This window comes from Monodon monoceros, unplaced genomic scaffold (genome assembly GCF_005190385.1).
Source record: "Monodon monoceros isolate NGI ecotype Baffin Bay Population unplaced genomic scaffold, NGI_Narwhal_1 Super_Scaffold_16, whole genome shotgun sequence".
Lineage (NCBI taxonomy): Eukaryota > Metazoa > Chordata > Mammalia > Artiodactyla > Monodontidae > Monodon > Monodon monoceros.
The window spans coordinates 111721049-111745407 of NW_021703772.1; the positions used below are offsets into that span (position 1 = coordinate 111721049).

At 46.8% G+C, this 24359-nt stretch overlaps 1 protein-coding gene across 3 annotated transcripts in view; it reads right to left on the reverse strand.

Annotated features, from left to right (window-relative positions):
* Positions 1-21956, reverse strand: part of CYFIP1 (cytoplasmic FMR1 interacting protein 1) — a 94166-nt gene extending 72210 nt beyond the window's left edge. Inside the window, exon 1 of one of the 3 annotated variants that reach the window (XM_029225406.1) lies at positions 21871-21956. The gene's annotated coding sequence lies outside the window, so the exon portion shown is untranslated. The remainder of the gene's footprint in view (positions 1-21870) is intronic. The other 2 variants (XM_029225404.1, XM_029225405.1) reach the window with 2 other exon arrangements.
* Positions 21957-24359: the final 2403 nt, after the last annotated feature.

Consider the following 24359-nt stretch of genomic DNA (forward strand, 5'->3'; position numbering starts at 1 on the left):
AGCCTCAACTACATCTGAAGGACCCACATGCCTTTGCAGCGGGCTTCCACTGGTGCCAAAGCCCAAGAGCGTAACTAAAGTAACACATTTGGAACGCACTCAAACCTGCCCGTGCTGCCATGCGGGAGCTTACAGTTTAACAACTTGATTACATTTCTGTCTCCTCTGGCTCAGCTCAAAGGAGCTCATACGGCTCCACAGCTTGGGGCCTGGTCACAGCAGGGTGGCATGTGACCACAGGCACAGAGGGGAGGCCACGTGAGGACACGGCGAGAAGGCGGCCGTCTGCAAGCCAAGGAGAGGCGCCTCGGAGGGAAGCAGCCCTGCCGACACCTTGATCTCAGACTTCCAGCCTCCAGCACTGTGAGGGAGTCTGCCTAAGCTGCCCAGACTAACACAGCCAAGGTCGGGTAGAGCAGAATCTCCCAGACAGGGTCCCTACACCCTTCTGCTGACTGGCCACGAAAACCATCCCCGTGCTGGTGTTTTTTCTGATCATAAAACAATACAGGCTCGATGCAGAAAAAGACTGCTGAGAGCAAAAACCAGCTGACCCACTCGGGCCTCAGTCTGAAAGTACCAGCATCAGCACTTCTGGTCTGTGACCCCCCCCAACACCCATCCTTCCTCCCCCTGGGGGTGAAACAACTGCAAACAGACGTTGTCCACCCAACAACATAAAAGCCAGGCTTTTTCTTCCTTGACTGATTCCTTTCAGCAGCAGTTCCTAACCCTGTTTCTGATCCCTACGGCTTGTCAAGTTATAAAAATGAATTTAAATACGTCAGCGGAACTGCCTTTTAACAAGCTATGAACAAATTTATTTTGCAAGTTTACGAGTTTTTAAAATAAAGATTTCAAAAAAGGACACACTGGGACTTCCCTGGCGGTCCAGTGGTTAAGACTCCGCGCTCCCACTGCAGGGGGCACGGGTTCAATCCCTGGTAGGGGGAACTAAGATCCTGTATGCCGCACGGTGCAGCCAAAAAAAAAAAAAGACATGCTGATCTCACTTTGCTGCTGCTGGAGTGTCCCTGACTAAGGGATCCCCAGGGCTCACGGGACACGCGTACTCTGGACAGTTCCTCAGCAACTTCCCCACAGGTAGGGTGGGCGAGTGGAAAGCCAGAGCTCTGAGCTGGTAGCACTTCACCCGCCCTGTGCACCACCACCCACCCTGCTTGTTCCTTTAACGGGCAGTGTCCTGGGGCCCCACGGCAAGGCCCTAGCACTCAGACGGTGTGCCCACGCCTGTGAGCTGGAGAGGCGGAGAGTGGGCAAGCTTCCCCGGTAGGGCCGAGATGCAGGGATGCTGTGCTGTGACACACCGCAACACTCATAGACAGCGAGACCCCAGGGCCCAGCTGCTTCCTCCTCCTATGCTCCCCGCCCCCTGCCCTTGGGTGAGGGGCTCCCAGGGCCCAGGGGCCTCTTCTAACTCAGCTGACACACCATCCTGCAACCGAAACTCAGGCTCAGTTCTGTGCAGGGCAGGGTCTTTGAAATCCTGCCTCCGTAAGGGGACCTCCCCTCTCCTGCCATGACATGGACCCCTGCATGGAGGGGCACCCAACCCCACTCCACCCAGGACCAGCACCTAGACAATGCTTCTGGCGTAGCTCACAAGCAGAGCAAGCTGGGCGCACTCTTCCTGGACTTGGAGCCGATGTGTGACCAGAGCTAAGGCCCAAGGAAGACACCCTTTGAACCTCAGGTGGCCACCACAGGCAGGCATCAGAGAACCCCAAGTGGGCTCAGGGGACCACAGATGGGGGTCAGGCAACCTCAGGTGGGCAGGAGGTCAAGGTTCCCAGTGCCGGGCTAGAGACCCCACGGCTGCTGCCCCCCTTTCTCCCCAACGTGGCACCATCCACCCCTCAGCCTAGATCACCCTACAACTTCCCAACAAGTCATCCGCACAGTCACCCTCAGGGTGGGGTCGTCACACTCTGACAGATGATCAGGGCAATGCACAGAGCCACACAGCCACAGAGCAGGGCAGAGCCAACGTGACCCCAGCGCCAGGCACCGTGTGCACCTGGGCCGAGGACACAGGCAGATTACAGCGGTAGAGAAGCCGGCCAGGCCTGAGGGCAGGAGAGGGGCAGCGAGAGGCCGAACCCCAGGGCAGCTGTTGGGGTCGAGAGAACAGCGCTGGGAATCGGGAAGGGCTGCGGTGAACAGCCCAGGGAGAAGGTAGGTTGGTTTCTGTGAATCACAGCAGCCACCACACACTTCAAAACCGAGAACAGCAGATAACAGGACTTTTGTTGTTGAATGAGCATATGATCTGATCGTTTTCCCTGTTTCTGTGCAGGACGAAAGGGAAGCCTCCTCTGTTTGCTGGCAATTCAGTTAAAAGGTAATAATAGACAACGAGTCCTTACATAATTCAACAATTTTAAAAAATAAAAAAAGAACACTTAGGCTAGGCTACAGAGAATTAATAGAAATTAAAGCGGAGAGACTAATTTTCAACCTGGTAGCATGGGTGGCACCAAGAGATTAAAAGGAAAAGAGAAAAAAAGTATGTGTGTGTGTGTGTGTGTGTTTTCAATAACCCAAGATCACTGGGAGAACACAGGCTCCCCATCAGAACACTGGCTGCAGAGACAAGATGAAACAAAAGCGCAAGACAAGAAAGGTACCTTAGGAGACAGACATCAAAGGTGAGGCGCAAGGACAGATGGTGGGGGTAGTGAGGAGGGGCGCCCTCAGGAGTCCACGGTCCAGACTCCCTGTGAAGGCCCCAGAGAGTGCAGTGTCTGGAGGCATCCACTCCTGAAGGGTCCAGGCCTGGTTCAGACCCTTGATGCACCTCTGCCAACCACACACAAGGCCTCCTCCAGGCCCAGACCACCTCAGTCCGCACTGCCTGTGGGGACCAGCCTGGTACAGGACATGGGCCACGGAGGGGGGCCTTGTGTTTTGCCAGATTAGAGGATAAACTTCTATCACCGTGGAGATGTATTTATTTTCTATGACCATCTATACCTCTAGTACTGCTCTGGAAACAAAAAACAGCTAAAACACTTTCTGGCTGAATAACTTGCATGTATTTGGAAGAGAACATTCATCTATCAGCGGTTAAGGTAAAAACAAAGAGTAAGAATAAATAAATAGCAAAAAGGAAAAAATAAATAAATAAATAGCAAAAAGGGTGGAGCCCAGTGGTGAAGGGACATCAGCTCGAGGAGGGTGACCATTTAGAAGGCTGGGTTAAAAACACTAAGAGAAACAGCTCAAAACAAGCAGTTAAGCAAGCAAACTCGGTTTCTGGTTACTTCTGTTCCCAAAAGCAGCTGAATTTAAATCTTCCACAAATCAAGCATTTAAATCCAACTGGTCTTACACACCCATAAAAGAACTTGGCACATAGTTTCAGAGAATCTATCACTTTCGTCAAGGCAAGGTCTTAATTTACTGTCCATGAAAACAGAAATGCAATGAAAACTGTTACACTAGGTATGTGCCTATTAATAAACAGTAGGCTTCCAGGGGCTGGGAACCAGACTGGGGGCGGGGGTAGGATGTGGACCCAGCTCATAAATGGGACTAAAAATTGACCCTGAGGCCCTGGAGGGTCAGGCAGCAGGAGCTGGCAACTGGATGCCCCAAGAAAGGGCTGAAGCAGGGGGATGCCAACCCATGGGCCAGGAACTGGAGACCAGGGGGCATGCTGGGCCAGACAGACAGGGCAGGGCGGGCAGGAGGCTGTGTGAGCGCCATACACAGGTAGGGAGGGCGTCCAGCACAGACGGGGCCCGGGGTCAGACGCAAAGCTAAGTGAGGGTGCATCCCAGCCAAGAGCCAGCAAGCAGGCATTCTGCACAGACCCGGTAAGCTTTAAAATAGAACTGCCAAGGCAGCTCGACACCAAGGTTGCAAAACATGGCAAAACCACAGGAGGGAAAATGCAGAACTCATGGTTCAGATGCCCATTCAGATGTCCTGACTGTGGCACCACAGTGACAGCACTGCCTGTGTGTCAATGCCACCCTTCAAGCCCACGTGACCTGAGCCACGAGGGTGTTTTTTCTGGGAAGAGGGTCTCCTCAGCATCTCCAAACTTGTAATATTTTTTACTTTACAACTAGACAGTATTTCACTTGTCAAACCCCACAGCATAACCAAACCACAACAAACTACGAAATGTTTCTGCTAACATGCACAGGACGCACATTGATTTTCTTCCTCTTCTATATATACAAATAACAGTACTTCCCAGAAAAGTACAAACATCCAATTTTTTGTGCAATCTGTTCACATGTAAAATAAATCATCTGAGGAAGAGAAGCATACTTTATTCAACTGTGCCTTTCTCTCTCGCATTTTAAAACATGTTTTTCCAACTCCAGCCTCTTTCCCCAGATCAAGTGGGGTGGGGAGAGAGAATGGGGTTGCTATGATCTCGAGGCAAAAACTTCAAAATTAAAAAGCAAACACCATCTTCTGCCCAGCTTTACTACTGAAGAAATGCAAACTGCACAAAAATTTTAAATTCCATTCTCGAAAGCAGCACTGGTCTCTTCTGCAATTACCTCAAAACAATTGCTGCATCAACAGAAAAACAAAAATCGAGTTTGGTTGAAAATCATGACAATAGGTGAAGTCTGAGACAGAGCCCGCAGAGGAGTCTTGAGCCTGTCAGCCCCTCCCTCCTGACACTGCTCTCCTGTGCCCTCAGCCTCAGTCTGCAGACCTGGGACAGGGTCTTCCCACGACACGGCGGTGTCTCTGCCTCCTGAACGCCTCCTCCCCGGGCGGCCTGCCCGGCCTCTTCCCAACCCAGAGCTCCTATGCCGCCCTCAAGCCTGCCACGCTCCTTTTTCATTCCTTTTAAACTAGGACTCTGATCCTGTTGCTCTCCTGCTTATATGCTTACAGCTGTGGTTCTCAAACCATGTTCCCTGGAACTCCGGGGTGCCCCACGATTTCAAGGCAGAGTAGCCCCGTGTTTATCTATTTTACGAACTGGGATGCCTCCTGAGATTTGTATGAAAAATGAACTTGATGCAAATATAAATCAATCAACAAGACGGAAATGGACCTAGGAGGCCAGAGTAAATTCTCAATCCCTCGCAGTGTGCAGCGCCCACACGGGCCCAGCCTGACACCTCTGCGCTGCGCCCTGCCACTCCCGCCACCCCCAGCGGGTCCCTGGGGAACGGAAATGCTCCACAGCTGCGGCGGCCACGCACCAAGCACACAGGTGAGCCCCACAGAGCTGGACGCACTGCTGTGGGATGGAGGTTGGGACGGGATGGGTTCTCCTGGGGCGGCGGGGGGGGCTTGTTTTCCCCCAAGGTCTGGGATCCCTCTGGTCTACTAATGCCTGACCATTTCTTTGTCACTCCGGTGGTCTTCATCTTTCACACAGAATCCAGTGCATGTTTAAGACACGAGGGGAGATGACAGTAGCAGCTCAGCGTGTTCCTTCTAGGATGGAGCCAAGCTCGGCGGTCTCTGGCACTGGGGGGTGGTCACACCATGGAGAGGGTGCCACCAACCTCCCGACTAGGCTGGGGGCTCTCCATCCACCGTGACACCGGGGCCGCTTCCTGCCCCAGAAAGAGGGAGAGTGAGCCTGCACACAGGCCTGCCAGGGGCGGACACTTCCCCAGCTCACCACAGGGAAGGCCTGGGCCCCCGCACACAGACCTAGACGCTGCCTGCCCAGGCTCCATCACCAGCGCCACTCCATACCGGAAGGTGGCCTCATCCTTGCTTACACAGCCTCATATATGCTCACCAAGAACTCCGACCCAGCAGTCCTTCTAAGCCTTCCCTTCATGTGAGCCTTTTAACAAATTTTTACCTTCTAGAGAAAAGCCTAAGATAACCGTATCTGGGCAGAAAGGTCCAGTATAATCGGTCCTCTGTATCCACAGATGCAAAACCTGGGGATACGGTAGACTGACTGTATTCATGGTACAACTTCCATCTCATATAAGTGACTTGAGCATCTGTGGATTTTGGTATCCACGGGAGCTTCTGGAACCAACTCCCAGCAGATAGCGAGGGACGACGGTGTTTCCAGATGACTTCCTCGGCAGCACGTCCCAGGAGGGGATTCTTAAATCGCATGAATGTCTTCACAGCTGCAGGAGATGATCCATCAATCCCACTTCTGGCCATTTATCCAAAGGAAACAAAATCACTAATTCAAAAAGATATCTGCACCCCATATTCACTGTAGTATTATTTACAGTAGCCAAGACATGTATTATGCTAAGTGAAATAAGTTAGGCAGAGCAAGACAAATACTGTATTATCTCACTTGTATGTGGAATCTTAAAAAGAAAGGGAGGAAGGAAGGAAGGAAGGAAGGAAGGCAGGGAGGGAGGGATGGGAGGCAGGGAGGGAGGGAGGGAGGGAGGAAGGAAGGAAGGAAGGAGGGAAGGAACGAAGGGAGGGAGGGAGGGAGGAAGGAAGGAAGGAAGGAAGGAAGGAAGGAAATAAAACTCATAGAGAATAGCTGGGTGGTGTGAGAGGCAGGGAGTGAGAGAACTGGGTAAAGGTGGTCAAAAGGTACAAACTCCCAGTTACAAAATAAATAAGTCATGGGGATGTAATGTACAGCATGGTGACTACAGTAAATAACACTGTATTGCATATTTGAAGGTCGCTAAGAAAACAGATCTTAAAAGTTCTCATCACAAGAGAAAAATTTTTTTGTTACTACGTAAAGTGATAGATGTTAACTAGACATGCTGTGGTGATCATTTCACAATATATCCAGATATCAAATCATTATATCTGAAACTAACATAATGTATGTCAATTATTTCTCAATTTTTAAAAAGTTACAGGTGGATTCAGGTGAGGTGCCCTCCCACAGGGTCCCCCAGACACCAGCATGGCACTTCATCACAACATCCAGAGATCACTTGCATTTTTACAATTTAATAAGTGGAACCGCATCTAAATGTTCTTTTAATTTGCATTACTTTTATTCTTATTAAAGTTGAACAAATTTTTATACAGTAACCCTTTTTTTTCTTTCTTTTGTGACTTGCCAGCTTGGTTTGTTTTCTTGTTATTTTGTCCTTTGAAATCTCGGTATTTTCCTCATCAATGTCAAGTACTCAACTATACCTCTTTATTAAAGACATTAAAACTGTGTGAAAGTTGCTACAAAAAATTTTCCCAGGTCACACTACTTGCCTTCTTATGTCACTTACTTTTTTCTTTGAAACTTCAGTTTAAAATTTTTACCATATCAACTTTTCAGCCTTTTGCCTTTGGAATTCCCTCTTTCACTTATAAATGTACCAAGTAGGAAGAATTGTGCCAGCCCCAACCAAGTAGGAAGAACTGTGCCAGCCCCAACCAGAGAAGGGAGCAGTTTCTAACGCACAGCCCCCGCCTGAGCAAACTGCTGACCCTCTGTCAGAAGTCAAACAATCGCCCGTCTGAGAAACAGTTCTGAGGCAGCAGGTAATCTCAAAGAATTAACTTAAAAGTAATACTGAGATCCATAAAAAGTTCAGTAACTGATTGATGTTAGGAATTTTTTTGTTGGACCTCAGATGCATAATAGTTCCTAGACCCTGGCCCGTTCTCACCTTGTTATGTTAAAATGATGCCATAAAGACAGGTGAACCACCTGTCCACAACAAAAGCCAGGATCCTGCCTGTGATATACAGCAAATTCGACCTGGGCATCAATCCCCTGCCTTCTTTTGTACAAGCTGCACCTCATCTATACATATTCTCAAAAAGGCACTTTTCAAATTCAGTCTTTATAAAAGGGATATTATGCTATCAATATACGTAATTGCCTGACTCACTTTTTTCACTGCTATTACTAAGAGGCATCCACATACTGTCACATGCTGCTCTGAAGTGCTGTTTTGACAGATGCATACTATTCCACTGAGCGAATGAACCAGTCTGTGTGCTGTCTCCTGAAGCTCCCTATAACGGGGTGTTTCTTATTGTAAACTGTGAGGAAAATTCTTGCACATTAATATGCGCAATGGATTCTCTAGGACAGGGATTAGCAAACATTTTCTATAAAGGGCCAGGGTTGGTCATTGTTCTGTGGGTATGTAAGAGAATATCCTTATCCTTAGGAAATACACACAGGCACTGGGGGATGAAGGGCCTCAAATTGATGTAAAAGAGTTTTGTCATGTGTTCTTTGTATTATTTTTATTTTTGCAATTTTTGTAAGGTTGAAATTATTTAAAAAGAGTAAAAAATGGAATATCTCTCTGAAAACTTTTTGTGAACATAAGGGAAAGGGAATGAAAAACGTTGAAAACAGATGCGTCCGTGACTGCAGGTGTTTCGGTAAGCCTCACTGCTGTGACGCAGAGCAGGTTACACACCTGCGTCCACCGCAGAGTGAAACGCATCTTTCCGATCAGATCAACTGCCTTGGAAATCCCTGTTGTCTGCCCAGAGTCCTGCACTCCTAAAGAAAGCTTCTGACAGACCTATCGGAGATCTGGGCCAGGGACCACGCGACCTCAGGCAAATCAGCCCTCAGCAGTGATCATTTTCGTTCTATAATCAAATGCTTCAGACCACTGCAGAATGGTGGGCTTTGTTTAAAATATATATACACTCCAAATGTTTAGCTTCAATTACTTAATAATTTTACACTTCCCAGATTTTTAGGATCTGAAGAAACCAGCTTACACAAAATAGCGAGAGGTCTTTAAAAACGCAAAACCATTTCCACCTCTGGCCCAGAAAAAAGCAGCAAAACTCCAAGAGCATTTATGTTTTTAAGTAGAACTCCTCTCTCTTGGAGACATGTACTGAATGAAGTGTTTGTTTATGACTCAGGTGAGACAGTGCTCCTGGGACTTGCTTCACAACAGCACAGTGTGGGCAGGGGTTACAGGTGAGCCCAGACCACTGTTGAGGGTTCATATACTATTTAACATTTTCCGTGCCTCTGCACATTAAGGAATCGCCCACAACGAACAGTTTAATATATATATATGTGAGATTTCAGGTTTCAGGCTGAGCTAGAATGTGTAATCACTGCCTTGTCAGTGACTGGGGGTTAGGCAGCAGCTAGTAGCTCTGCCTGCAGCCACCGGGCCCTAAGGCCACCTATTTAAAGTTCCTTCCTGAATAGTTCTAATTGTCTACATCTTCCCCCCCACCTTTGGTAATTAAAAAGTCATCAAGAGGTAAGAGTTTTTGCAAACAAACATTTTCAGGCTACTACAAAGCTGATAGGGTGAGTACACACATACCTCAGCGATACTGCAGGTTCAGTTACAGACCATCACAATAAAGCAAATAAAGGTTTTTGGTTTCCCAGACCATATAAAGTTATGTTTACACTATACTGTAGTCTATTAAGTGTGCAATAGCATTATTTCTTAAAAACAAGGTACAGGGCTTCCCTGGTGGCACAGTGGTTGATAGTCCGCCTGCCAGTGCAGGGGACACGGGTTCGTGCTCCGGTCCGGGAAGATCCCACATGCCGTGGAGTGGCTGGGCCCGTGAGCCATGGCCACTGAGCCTGCGCGTGTGCTCCGCAATGGGAGAGGCCACAACAGTGAGAGGCCCGCGTACCGCAGAAAAAAAAAAAAAAAAAAAACAATGTACAGACTTGGTCTAAATAACAGTGGCGAATACACAAAAGTGCTTAATAACTACTAGCTAGTGTTTTTATTATCATTCTCTACTATGTGATTGATTCATGCTGCTGCTGCCCCAAATGTCCCATATCCCTTTTGCCACCATTCAAACTCTGCCATGCTTTTAGGTAAATAGTAAATTTTTTAATTTAACATTGTGCACAAGAAATTCAAGACTGTATTTTTGACAGTGGTATTTGTCAAGACTGGAAATTCACTGTATTTTAGTATTGCTTTTGAGTTGGAAATAATGTGTGTAGCAGAGACGACAGGCCAAGAGTCCCATAGGAATGTCAACCAGGAGTATTTGATGACAATACTGGAGGGAAAATAATAAGGGTGCTAGAAATGTGTTTTGAAAAGCATGCCATTGTGGTAATGTAAAAGCGGCTCAGAATTACTTGGCATCGAAAGACTAAATAATGGCTATCAACTCTTCAAAAAACAAATACAATGTACATACCTTAATTAAAAAACGTTATTGCTAAAAAATGCTAACCATCATCTGAGCCTGCAGCAAGTCACAGTAACATCAAAGATCACTGACCACAGATCACCATACCAAATATAAAAATAATTTAAAAGTTTAAAATATTGCAAGAATTACCAACATGTGACACAAAGACATGAAGTTAGCAAATGCTGAAGGAAAAATGGCACCAACAGACTTGCTTGATGTAGGGTTACCACAAACTTTCAATTTGTAAAAAATGTACTATCTGTGAAGTGCAAGAAAGCAACGAGCAATTAAATGAGGTCTGCCTGTGCTTTATTCAGAGTACCATAAAATCCTGAAAGTGGGCTCCTGCTGCCCAGCACCCCAGGGGTATGAGCTGGCTGTAACTGAAACAGACAATCACCAGAGATCGGCGCAAATGCTCTCTCACACCTTGTCCTGACTTGGTGGAGATGAGTGCCGTGGGCACCTGCATGTTTAATGCCCGACCCACACACACCTCTTGATTCCGAGGTTGGAGTCTCTGGCCCACACTTTGAGAAAACGTTTTAGGGCAGTAGTCTCCGACACAGGGTGGACCATATAATCCTTTGAAGCGATAGAAGAAAACGCTGGAGTGTCTGTATTTCTGCCTCACGAGGACGAGGAACTAAGCCTCCCTGATAGCTACACATCTTCTCCCGCCTCCTTGCCAGGTCCTCAAGGAGCAGCAAGAACCAATGGCTCACAGGCACCTCATCACTGTAACTAAATGAACTGCTAGGGGCTGAATTGCGTCCCCCTTCCAGGTCCCAACTCTTAGTACCTCAGACTGACTACATTTGGAGATGTACAGAGGTAATTAGTAAAATGAGGTCATAGGGTGGGTCCTAATCCAATGTGACTGGTGCCCTTTACAAGAAGGGGAGATCAGGACACGCACAGGCACAGAAGGAAGACCATGCGAAGACACAGTGGGAAAGTGGCCATCTACATGCCAAGGACAGAGGCCTCAGAAAGAACCAACGCTGCTGACACCCTGATCTTGGACTTCCAGCCTCCAGAACCGCAAGGAAATAAATATCCGCTGTTTAAGCCCCTCAGTCTGTGGTACCTTGATGCAGGAGCCCTAGCTAACATACAAGCCTTTCAAAAGGGTTCGTTCCTGCAAAGATGCCAGGCACGCAGAAAGGCAGGAGGACCTGCGGCCCCAGGCAAGCGCAGGCCCACTAGAGTTCACCAGCCTGGCCCCAAGCATGTGGCATTGGGGAGTTCTACAACTGGCACAAGGCCGCCACAACCAACCGGCAAATTCAGGGCTGCCTCCCGCGTCTTTTCAAGCTCTCTAGCTATTATGGACTGTGCGCACTTCATGCCTTATCCAGCGCTTGTGGACAGAGACACCCACCGGGGCACACCCACGGAGACCTTTTAGGGATGAAGTGAGCAGTCGACAATGACTGGGCCCTGAAATGCTGCGATTCCCGCTAACAAAGAAGCAGATAAAAGATGAAAGGAGAAATACTGATAAGTGTACATAATTGACTTCTTCAAGCAACCTGAGGCATCACCTCGGGCTGACGGGCTAACGCCCGGACCGTGGTGCTGGTGCGTTGGGTGGGCGCTGCCCTCCCCCACCCCTTCCAGGGAGCTGCTGGCTGAAGGGACAGAAGGGGCAGAAGGCCAGGAAAAGGCAGGGAACCGGCCGGCTCTAAGGCCCGAAGAGCCGTGCAGGAGTGTGAAGGCGGCCTGGCCCGACCGCGGCTAGGGGACCTGGGACAGACGGCGACGCTCGTGTCCCCAGCGGGCGGAAGCTGGGCCCTCGGGGAGAGCCGGGGGTGCTGTCCAGCGGGCTGCACGCCCCCAGTCGCTGTAAAGCCAATCACAGGCTCCGGAGGCACAGAGTTCCCTAAACACACCCGCGCAAAACACAACGGGGGCTAACTCGGAGGGAACTCGAGCCTTTCACGCTCGGAGTCCGCAGGAAGGGCACGCACGGCTGTGTCTCCGCACGACGAGACGAGGCCCACAGCGCCGCAGCACCCCGGCTGCCTCTGCCCCAGTCTGGGGGGACCCCTAGGCTGAGTCACACCCCACAGGCCCTATAATACAGCACATTTTCCCGCCTGCCTTGACCTCAAGGCAGAATCAAGACAACTGAGAGTTCCAGGAGCTTCTCAAGAGCCCTTCCAGAGTCACAACCAATTCCACACAACTTGTGGGGTAAGCCCAAAATGTGCCACTGGGGACCAGGTGATACACAGAGAACCCAGCTCAGGGTCACACAGAAGTGCAGGGCAGGAAGTCACATCTTCCATGACAGCTGCCCCAGACCTCAGCCATCCTGGCAGAGGCTTCCCGGAGTGAACTAACTCTGCTGTATCCACCTCTGGTCTACCTGGGGCCATCTGTGGCCACTGAGAGGGTCACAGCCTCTCAGTGCTTGTGTGCAAGGTCTGGCAGTGCCATGTGGAAGGATGTGTTCCCTCTTCCTGGTGGAGGGAGGGTAGGCAGTGTTGATTCTTCCCTGGCTCAGCTGGCAGTTCCAGAGGGCAGGGATCCCCCCCAAGATCCCTTTCCACCCTTTGCATGGGGCTTATCTTGAAGCCAATCTTTGTTGGAAGAGGCAACTACCGAAAATGCAAATTAAAATACAAAAGAAAAACTACCTCCTATGATGATTAATTCTATGTGTCACCTTGACTATGCTATGGTATAATCCAGTTTTTGGTCAAACATTAGTCTAGATGCTGCTGTGCAGGTATTTCTTAGGTGTGATTTACATTTAAATGGGCACACTCTGAGTAAAGGCGATGACCCTCCATAGTGTGGGTGGGCCTCGTCCAAACAGTTGAAGACCTTAAGAGAAAAAAACCGAGGTCCTCTTTGGATTTGAATTCTGCCCCCAGAGGGCCTTTGGACTCAAGCTGCAACATCAACTCTTCCTGGGTCTCAGCCTGCCTACTCTGAATTCAGAATTGCCAGCCTCCATGGTCACGTGAGCCAATTCCTTAAAATAAATCTCTCTGTATATATAAACATACCCTATTGGTTCTGTTTCTCTGGAGAATCCTAATACACACACCCCCACCTCAATCAAAGCAAAGGAAGAAACCCAACTTGCATGTACAAAACCCTTATCAGCGTGGTCTCCAGGGCAGGAGCAAAACTTTACTCTCCAGAATCTGTGAAATTATCATGCACATGCACAGGTCTGCTTGATTTAACACACTTAGTTATTCTATGACCCCTGGGGACAGACAGCCCCAATCAGTCAAGAGTCCAGGTGGTTTTAAAGCTCATTGGTTTTATGGAGACTGGTCCTTCCAAGCAGGATTTGTGGAAAAAGACGAAAATTCTTTAAAATGGAACAGCTTGAGTAGGTCAAGCTTTAGATAGGGATTTAAATATAATGCAAATCCTCATCACCACTTCTGACTTGGGGCGGTGTGGTTCTTCAGAGCAAAGTGTACCTCCTTCTGTGAGTATCTTCAAGGATGAATCATCGCCCACCCTCCCCCGCCACCCCAGTCCTGGCCAGGACAACACAGGCACAAGGAATGGCCATGCTAGCTCTGAACGTAAAATTCTGGCTGTCAAATCAGGTTCCAAGATGAAACTCACTGCTCTCTAGGCATTGGTTTTTCTCTCCTGTGGAACAAAATTCCCCCGAGAGAGTGAAGAACAGGGCCTGACAACCTTGGCCAGTGAAGTATCTGAGATATAAATACAAATCACAAATATGCTTGTTTCAAAAGTCACAGTAGCTATCACTGTCCATTTGTCTTATTCACAACTAAAACATGTGAAAGCCACAGTTCAAGGCCTGTGATTTCTGTCCCCACAGCCTTGTGTGGAGGTGAGGCAGTCATGAAGTTGGATGGGGGCACACCCAGGTAAATGAATGCTCAACGAGCTTCTGCTGAAGAGCACAAGTGCACACCAGGCTCAGACCAACACAAAGGTAAAAAACACATCCCTATGTTCTTCAGACCATGTTCTGAGAGGCCTTTAACACAGAAAGTTCATATAAATGCAAATCTTATCCCTGGAGTGCTCTGAAATCTTATTAGATAGCCTGAATTCAGGCCAGAGTTGCCATGTTTAAGCCCCATTCATGGTGCTATGTTCTCTACTGGCTCCTACAGAGTGTAAGCTCTGTCCCTAAGCCCCTCACTTATGGCCAAAGGGTCTCCAGATACAAAAAGAACAAATAACAAAATGGCAAATGTAAATCCTACCATATAAGTTATCTGCATTACGTGTAAATGGAATAGACAATCAAAAGGCAGACATTGATATAATGGATTAAAAAAACATGCTGTGAGACAAATTTTAAATTCAAAGATACAAGGAGGGTGAAACGAAAAGGATGGGAAAAGATATAACGTGCAAAGAGAAACCAAAAGTGGCCAGAAGTAGCTATACTAATATTAGATAAATATTAGACAAAATAGACTTGAAAACAAAAATTGTCACTAGAAACATTATGACAAAATGGTCACTCCACCAGTGAGATGTAACAACTATTAACATATTCACCTAATGAAACAACCTCAGAATACATGAAACCACAGAGAACATGATCTTATATGTAGAAAATCCTAAAAAACCACAAAAAAACCTGTTACAGCTAATAAATGAATTAAGCAAAGCTGCAGGATACAAAAGCAACACACAAAAATCAGCTGCATTTCTATACATTAGCAATGAATATTCCAAAAAGAATATTAAGAAAACAATTCCATTTACAATAGCATCAAAAAGAAAAAAAAACTTAAGCATAAATTTAGGAACTTCCCTGGTGGTCCAGTGGTAAAGAATCTGCCTTCCAAAGCAGGGGACACAGTTTCGAGCCCTGGTTGGGGAACTAAGATCCCACATGCCGCGGGGCAGCTAAGCCTGGGCGCCACAACTATTGAGCTCGCGGGCCTCGACGAGAGAGCCCATGTGCTGCAAACTACAGAGCCCAGGGTCTCCGGAGCCCGTGAGCCGCAACTAGAGAAAGAAAACCCACATGCCACAATGAAGACCCGACGCAAACAAACAAACAAAAAAAGAATAAATTTAACCAAGGAGATGAATGATTCATACACTAAAAATTACAAAACACAGACTTCCCTGGTGGTCCAGTGGTTAAGACTCTGCGCTCCCAATGCAGGGGGCCTGGGTTCGATCCCTGGTCAGGGAACTAGGTTCCGCATGCACGCCGCAACGAAGATCTGCATGCTGCAAATAAGACCCGGCGCAGCCAAAATAAATAAATAAAATAAATAAATTTTAAAAATCACAAAACACTGCTGAAAGAAATTAAAGACACAAACGGAAAGATATTCCATGTTCATGAACTGGAAGACTTAATATTATTAAGATGACAATATAGGGAATTCCCTGGCAGTCCAGTGGTTAGGACTCCACACTCTCACTGCCACGGGCCTGGGTTTGATCCCTAGTCAGGGAACTAAGATCCTGCAAGCCACACGGGGCAGTCAAAAAAAAAAAGAAAATTTACAATATAATCCAAAGCCATCTACTGATTCAATGTAACCCCCTTCAAAATTCCAAAAGCATTTTTTGCAAAAATAGAAAAACCCACCTTGATTAACAGGGAATCTCAAAAGACCCAGAATAGCAAAAACAATCTTGAAAAAGAACAACAAAGCTGGAGGTCTCACATTTACTGATTTCAAAACTTACTATAAAGCTACAGTAATCAAAATAGTGTGGTACTGGCATAAAGACTGACACATTGACCAATGAAACAATAAAGAGCCCAGAAATAAACCCTTGTATATATGGTCAAATGATTTTCAACAAGGGTGTCAAGACCATTCACTGAAGAAAGGACAGTCTTTTTAACAAATGGTGCTGGGAAAACTGGATATCCACATGCAAAAGAATTAAATTGGACCATCACCTTACACTATATATGCAAATTAACTCAAATGAACCAAAAAGCTAAACAGAAGATCTAAAATTATAAAACTCTTAAAAGAAAACATATGAGAAATTCTTCATGACACTGGATTTGGCAATGATTTCTTGGATATAACACCAAAAGCACTAGCAACAAAAGAAAAAGTAGATAAACTGGTCATGAAAATTAAAAACCTTTGTGCACCCAAGGACAAGAGAATGAAAAGATAACCCACGAGAAAATATTTGCAAATCATATATCTGATAAGGGATTGTTATCCAAAATATATAAAGAATTCCTACAACTCAACAGTAAAAAAAACAAACAACATGATTAAAAAATGGACAAAGGATTTGAATAGACATTTCTGTAAAGAAGATACACAAATGGCAAATAAGTACATGAAGAGATGACTGACACCGTTAAGCATTAGGGAAATGTAAATCAAAACCAGAATGAGACACTACTTCACACCCATTAGGGTGGTTATTATTAAAAAAAAAAAAAAAAAAAACAGAAAATAACAAGTGTTGGTGAGGATGTGAAGAAACTGGAACCCTTGTGCATTGTTGGTACACATAAAGGCTGGTGAAGCTGCTATGGAAAACAGTATGACAACTGCTCAAAGAAATTAAACATTGAATTACCATGTTCATAGCAATGCTTAATTGGTGTCTGGAATAGTCATGTTCATAGACAGGAAGTAGAATGGTTGCTACCAAGAGCTGCAGGAATAAGGGAATGGGGAGTTAGTGTTTAAGTGGGTGCAGACACAGACATAGAAAACAAACTTATGGTTACCAAAGGGGAAGTGGGGGGAGGGATAAATTGGGTATTTGAGATTAACAGATACTATTATATATAAAATATATTAACAAGGACCTACTGTATAACACAGGGAACTATATTCAATATCTTATAATAACCTATAATGGAAAAGATCTGAAAAAGAACAGATATGTGTGTATGTATGTGTATATATATGTGTATATATACAAAACGGAATCACTTTGCTGTACACCTGAAACACTGTACATCAACTATATTTCAAGAAAATGAAATAAATAAGTGCAGAGGTTCAGTTTGGGATGAAGAAAAAGTTTAGGGGATGGATAGTGGTAATGGCTGTACAACTTAATGCTACTAAACTATACACTTAAAATGGTTAAAATGGTAAATTTTGGGTTATTTATATTTTATTATAGTAAAAAAAAAAATCAGGCAAGGTGATTTCCCCAATTTATTTTTGAATCTTTTTTTTTCAGATATTCCAGTTTATTTTCCCCTTCATATAAATTTTAGAGTCAGTTTGTCTTTTATCTATAAAAACATCCTCCTGGGCTTCCCTGGTGGCGCAAGTGGTTGGGAGTCCGCCTGCCGATGCAGGGGACACGGGTTCGTGCCCCGGTCTGGAGGATCCCACATGCCGCGGAGCGGCTGGGCCCGTGAGCCATGGCCGCTGGGCCTGCGCGTCCGGAGCCTGTGCTCCGCAACAGGAGAGGCCACAACACTGAGAGGCCCGCATACCACACACACACACAAAAAAAACATCCTCCTGAGACTTCTAATAAAAATATCTTATGACCCAGCAAGAACACTTCTAGACTTCTATCCAAAAGACATTATAACATATGCCCACGTAAAGACTTGTACATGAGTCTTCATAGCAGCAGTTATTCATAACAGGCAAAAAATGGATCTAATGAATGGTTAAACAAAACGTGATACATCCCTACAACGGAATACAATGCAACAAAAAGGAATGAAATGCTGGTACATACTAGAACAGGGATAAACTCCAAAAACATTATGCTAAGTGAAGGAAGCCACACATAAAGCCCACAAATTGTACACTTTCGTTTATGTTAAATGTCCAGAAACGGCAAATCTATAAAAGAAAGCAAATTAGTGATTAGCTGGAATAGGGCCTACGAATGGGGATTAACTGTGAAAGGTCATGAGCGATCTTACTGGGGTGAGATCCGTATGTTCCAAAACTGGGTTATGGTGCTGCTGCCCAACTCCGTAAATCTACTAAAAATCACTGCCCACTTGAAGTAGGTAAATTTTATAGTATGTACATTATACATCAATAAAGTTAAAATATTTTTTTGCTGCAGTATTTGATTGGAATTGTGTTAAATCTATAGATCAATTTGGAGAGAACTGACATCTTTACTATGTTGAGTGTTCCAACCCATGACCACAATGTGCCTCTCCATTTATTTACATGATCTATGATTCATTCATCAGCATTTTGTAGTTTTCAGCATATAGATCCTGCATGTGGTTTATTAAATTTATATGTAAGTATTTGATTTTTTGAAGCTGCTGAAAGTGGTATTTTTTAAAATTTCACTTTCTAATTGCACATTGCTAGTATATAAAATAAGATTGACTTACATATGTTGACTGCATTTTGTGACCTTGTTAAACTTCACCTACTAGTTCTAATAGTTTTTTCATAGATTCCTTGGATTTTCTATGTAGATACCATCTGCAAAAAGGGACAATTTTATTATCTCTTTCCAATCCGCCTTTTATTTATTTTTCTGACCTTACCGCCCTGGCTAAAATAAAGTTTTAAAATTACATAGATGTGGTTAACCCATGCTATACTTATTTTGGTTACAAAAACAATGAGTAGCTAGGACTGGTTAGTTATATAAAAGCTTTAGAAAACATAGCACGAATAGTAACAGCCCCTTATACAGTACATTTCCTATATATATTACACCTCATTTGATCTTCATCACAACCTAACAGGTGCTTTTCCCATGACACCAAAGAAGAAAAATGCTCGAAGGTAGTCCAAGCAACATACCCACCGGGGCTCAGGTGAACATACAGCAGACATCAACAACAGTCAAAGCAGTAGATTTGCCAAGACCCAACTTGATCACACCTGCCAAAATGTATCTTTCTTCCCACTGGCTAGTGGGCAACCCCAGGCACTGACTGAGCTGACCCCTCTATAAACCGGTGCTAGTGAAACGCAGATCAAAAGCCAGGACTCAGACTGTCACACAGACTGAGGGAACACTGGCCCACCTGGGGAGTGGAGGCAGGTGCTCCTGGAGTGGTACCTGAGCAAGCACAGTGCCTTCAAAAAATCGCCGGTAAGTGATTCAATAGGTGTGTGAGGGTCAGGTCCTAGGGTCTAACATTTTGCAGAAGGCATTACTGACAGCTTCTTTCTAATTTCTTTTTTTTTTGAGGTACGCGGGCCTCTCACTGTTGTGGCCTCTCCCGTTGCCGAGCACAGGCTCTGGACGCGCAGGCTCAGCGGCCATGGCTCACGGGCCCAGCCGCTCGGCAGCATGTGGGATCTTCCCGGACCGGGGCACGAACCCGTGGTCCCCTGTATCGGCAGGCGGGCTCTCAACCACTGCGCCACCAAGGAAGCCCGTGCTTCTTTCTAATTTTTAACTTATGAGTGTGCAGTCAGACGGCTGGATTCAAAGTCTGGCTCTGCCACTTACCAGGCATGTAACTTTAGGCACATACTTCACCTCTTGGTCAGTTTCCTCATCCATAAAGTGGGAGTAATAATTGCACCCACCTCTGAGGGTCGTGAGAATAATTAGTATGTAGAGCACTCAGGAGTTAGCGAACTACAGCCCGTGGTCTGCTTCTACAAGCAAAGTCCTACTGGGGCACAGCCATACTCATTCATTACAGACTGTCTGTGCCGACTTCTGCTGCAACAGTGCAACTGGGGAGGCTGTGACAGAGACCATACGGCCTGCAAAGCTGTAAGTAGTCACTATCTGGACCTTTACAGGAAAAGTAGCCCTGGCTTAGAACGATGCTGGAGCAAAGTAAGTACTCAAGGAATGTTAGCTATTATTTAGACCCTAATTTACTTCCAGAACGATAAACTTGAGTATATACATAAAGATATACACACAAGCATTGACTATGGGGGTGACAAACGTAAAATAACAATGTCAATTAACAGGTGGTTGATTAAATAAATTGTGATGCAGCTACACTATATACAGCCATTAAAAGGAATGAAGGCTATCCATGTGTATATATACTGTATGTGCCAACATGTTAAGATTTCCAACATCTTTAAATAATCCGAGATCATTAAGTGAAAAGGTATGATGCTACATGCAGTATAATCTCATTATGTTACAAAAAGAACACACACAAACAAAACCTATGTGTATGCACAGAAAAGGGTACATACCAAGATAGAAGTACTGAGGGAATTTCACTTTTAGTATATGTAGCTGAGTACTGTTTGAATTTTTTAATTAGCTGAAGTTCTGTAATTTTTCTCATGACTCAAAAGTGTTATTTGAATGGCTCAGGTTGTACCCTATGGTACAAGTTCTAAACTTTAATGTCTTTACCCCAGGGACAAACTAGAGTATGGATGAATCGCAAACGCATTATGCTAAGTGAACTAACCAGACTCAAAAACCACATATGACATTCTGGAAAAAGCAAAACTGTAGGAATGGAGAACAGATCAGGGGTCAGGAGTTGGGAATGGGGTTGCCTACAAAGGGACAGGAAGAAGGAGTTCAGCGGGGTGATAAAACTGTTCTGTATCTTGACTGTGGTGGGAGTCACACTACACTAAGCATTTGTTAAAACTCACTGAACTGTACCCCACAAAGTGAATCTTACTATGTGTAAACTTAAAAATAAATTTAAGTAAACACAAAACAAAAACACTTGGGGGCTAACTCTTCTTTGGGCGACCTATGAGCACACAAATGTGTGTATTAATACAGGAAATGTCTGCCACCACATTTCCCTGGTTCGCCTCTGGCACAGAGATGATGCCGCTGCGCGAAGGCAGCGTTGGCACCACCTTCCTAACTGAATTCCCACAAACGCAAAGCTGCCGTGGCCCTGAATGTTTTCTTCGGGCTCCGTGCGTGTAGATCTGCGCTTTACTCGGAAAACCTCGAAGGGCCTTCAGGGAGAAGGGACGGCAGGCACCGGCGCGCACCGTCACAGGCCGGCGCCCCAGCCGAGCGGCCCGGGCAGGATCTTCCAGCACGAGTCCCGAGCCACTGCAGCCGCTGGTGAGCTGTCATGAACAGCAACCTGAGCTAGGCAAGGGGAATCACTGCTGATTCAATCACGGATCATTGACGGAATCACGTCGATAACGGCCAAGAAATACCACCGGGCTCACCAGCTTCGGCCAAGCACTGTGCGGCGAGGCGCACAGCACCCTCCTCTCCTGTAAAGGGAAACTCCCAGGTCTCCCACAGAAGCGCAGACCGTCCAACACGGGGCTTCATAAGCAACGCTATCCTGCCGTTCAGACCTGACACTAGAGTGGACGTGGTCCGGACACCTCTCTCGGCTTAGAAAACGCTCCTTAAGCCCCATTGCCAAATTACTCTTCCGCCCTTTTCTCCCGCCCACCAAGCACTGAGAATTAGGAGCACGCATTTCAGGCTTGAAATAGACAATTTAGTCTGGCTATACTGAACCGCGCTGCCCAAGTAACAATCTCGGCTCCTTAACAAAGCCCCAAACTCCTCTCTCCAAGAATCTGCAAAATGGTCTCGCTCGGCCAGAGTCTCCCTCCTTCCCTCAGAGAGGGGCACAATGCACGACCTCAGCGCAAACCGCCTGCTCCTTGCTTTCCAACAATAACTGCAAAACCCCAATGTACCCCGTCCCCACTGGAGTTTCGCCACGTGCCGGGGGCGCTGGGGCAGGGGTCCGCGACTCCCGGGCCGGAGCGCGGTGGCCAGGGCCATCCTGGGAGGCGGCGCAGCCGGGGAGGCCGCGCGGCCGAGGTCCAAGTCCCGGCCGCTCGTGGGGCCCCGGCCCGGCACCGCGGCCTTCCAGCTCCCTCCCGGCCAGGTTTCGAGCGAGGTCCGGATCCCACCTGGGCGGCGGGGTGGGGCGGAAGCGGCAGCGTTCCTCACCTTGGTCCGCGGCGGCGGCTCTGGGGTCCCGGGCGGGCCCTGGGAGTTTCCCGGCCGAATGAGTCACCGAGGCGGGTCGGGAATGCTCCAGGAAACACCCGGCCTCCTCCCCTTCCTCCCGGGGCGGGGGCTCTCCCGGCTCGGCCCCTTCCTCCCAGCGCTCCTCCCTCCGCGCTCCTTCTCCAGCCCAGTCCATCCGCTCCTCCATGCCTAGCTCCCTCCCCCGACCCCGCAGTCCGGCAGTATGCCGGGCCGCGCTCCCCTCCGGCCGCAGAAAACGCTCCCCAGGGAAGAGAGCCTCCAGGGCCACCTGCCGGCTTCGGCGACCTCAGCTGTGCCTGGGACCGCGGGGGCGGGGGGGTGGGGGCGCTTCCCCGTGGAAGCTGCCCGCTTTGGGCCGTAAAAAGAGCGGGGGGTGCGCACCCTGTCCCGGGGCCCCACAGGGTCAGGGCGGCGGGTGAGATGAGCTGCAGAAGGGACTTGGGGGGACACCCAGGCGGGCTGGCCTGGCGCCCCACAGCCAGGGAGGAGGTGCGCACACCTGCGCTCCGCGGGCTGGAGCCGGGTGCGACTGGGACACGCCGCCGGAAACGAGCCAGCTGGGAGAAAATGACCCGGTATGGCCCCTGCGGTGATCGCATCTCCCCTCTGGGCCGGGGGCAAGGGCGTGCGCAGGCTTGTGGGAATGGCTGACAAGAAGTCCTGACGAACTAGCCCCAAAACACAATCTTGAGAGGCCAAATAAACAACACGTCTTATGGAATCGCCGAGTGGAGTGAGCTTGTCACTAACATGCTTAGGAGAAAAATTTCCCTAAACTACACTCTCCCCGCCCCCCGCCGAGTTGTAAGGGAGAGCAATAAAGATGGGCAGCGGGTACTGAAAACCACAAGAAGTTTGATTACCTCCTGGCTGTCCCCCAGATGATTCAAAATGTTGCAGAAAATGGATCCTGACTAAACCAGAATCTATCAGTTGTCTAAATATTCAGAGACCACTTTTTCTAGAAGCTCCTGGAGGTCCCTCACACTCCTGCAAAACATGGGTTTTGAGTGACTTTCTGGTTCCGAGCCAGCCCACACATTTTCAATCAGAAATATTGCATCTCTCTGCCCAGGGCTGAGTCTCAAAGTTAGATTCCGAAGGGTTGGGTTTTTTTGTTTGTTTTTGTTTGTTTTCCTGTTTCTTTTATACTGTAGGTGAAGGGCTGAAATACAAATTCAAGGTATATTATGATAATTTTTAAATATCATAATCCTAGAGCAATTAATAAAAAATAAGCAATTAAAAAATATCCGGGCTTCCCTGGTGGCGCAGTGGTTAAGAGTCCGCCTGCCAATGCAGGGGACACAGGTTCGAGCCCTGAGCCGGGAAGATCCCACATGCTGTGGAGCAACTAAGCCCATGCATCACAACTACTCAGCCTGCGCTCTAGAGCCCTCGAGCCACAGATACTGAAGCCCACGCGCCTAGAGCCCACCGCAAGAGAACAAGAGAAGCCACCGCAGTGGAAAGCTTGCGCTCTGTAACGAAGAGTAGCCCCCACTCGGGGCAACTAGAGAAAGCCCATGGGCAAGCAAGCAAGACCCAACACAGCCAAAAAAAAAAAAAAAAAAAATCCAAGAGAGGAAATAAAATGGAATGCTAAGATATAAATCTGAAGAAAGCAGCAAAGGAGGAGCAAAAAGCACACAGGACAAACAGTAATGAAAAGCAAGCTGTTAGGCTTAAATCCAACCATATTAGTAATTACATTAAATGTAAATGAACTAAACACTCCAAAGAAATTGTCACATTGGATGAAAACAAAACCTAAATATAAGGCTGTTTAAAAGAGACATACTTTAAATATAAGGACACAAAGTGGTTGAAATTTTAAAAGATGAAAAACCATCTACCATGCCTATGCCAATCCCGAGAAAGTTGGGGTGACTATATTAATATCAAAGTAGATCTCAAGGGACTTCCCTGGAGGTCCAGTGGCTAAGACTCTGCACTCCCAGTGCAGGGGGGCGGGTTTGATCCCTGGTCAGGGAACTAGATCCCACATGCCACAACTAAGAGTTCGCATGCCACAACTAAAGATCCCGCATGCCGCAAGGAAAATCCCGCGAGCCGCAACTGAGACACGGTGCAGCCAAATAAATAAATAAATGAATAAATAAATAAATAAACATTCAAAGTAGACCTCAAGACAAGGAGTGTGACCAGAAATTAAAAGGGACATTTGGTAAACATAAATGGATCAATTAATTCAGAAAAAAATGACAATTTTTAGTGTGTATGCAACCAAATAAGCTTTGAAATACTTTGCAAAAATTGATAGAACCAGAAGAAGAAATAGGCAAATGCACAGTCATAATTAGAGATTGAACACCCCTCTCTTAGTAATCGATAGAACAGGCAGACACCAAAATAAGTAAAGATGCAGAAAAAAGTTAAAAGCAATTGACCTATTTGCCCTTAACCCTCACAAAACAAAATACAGA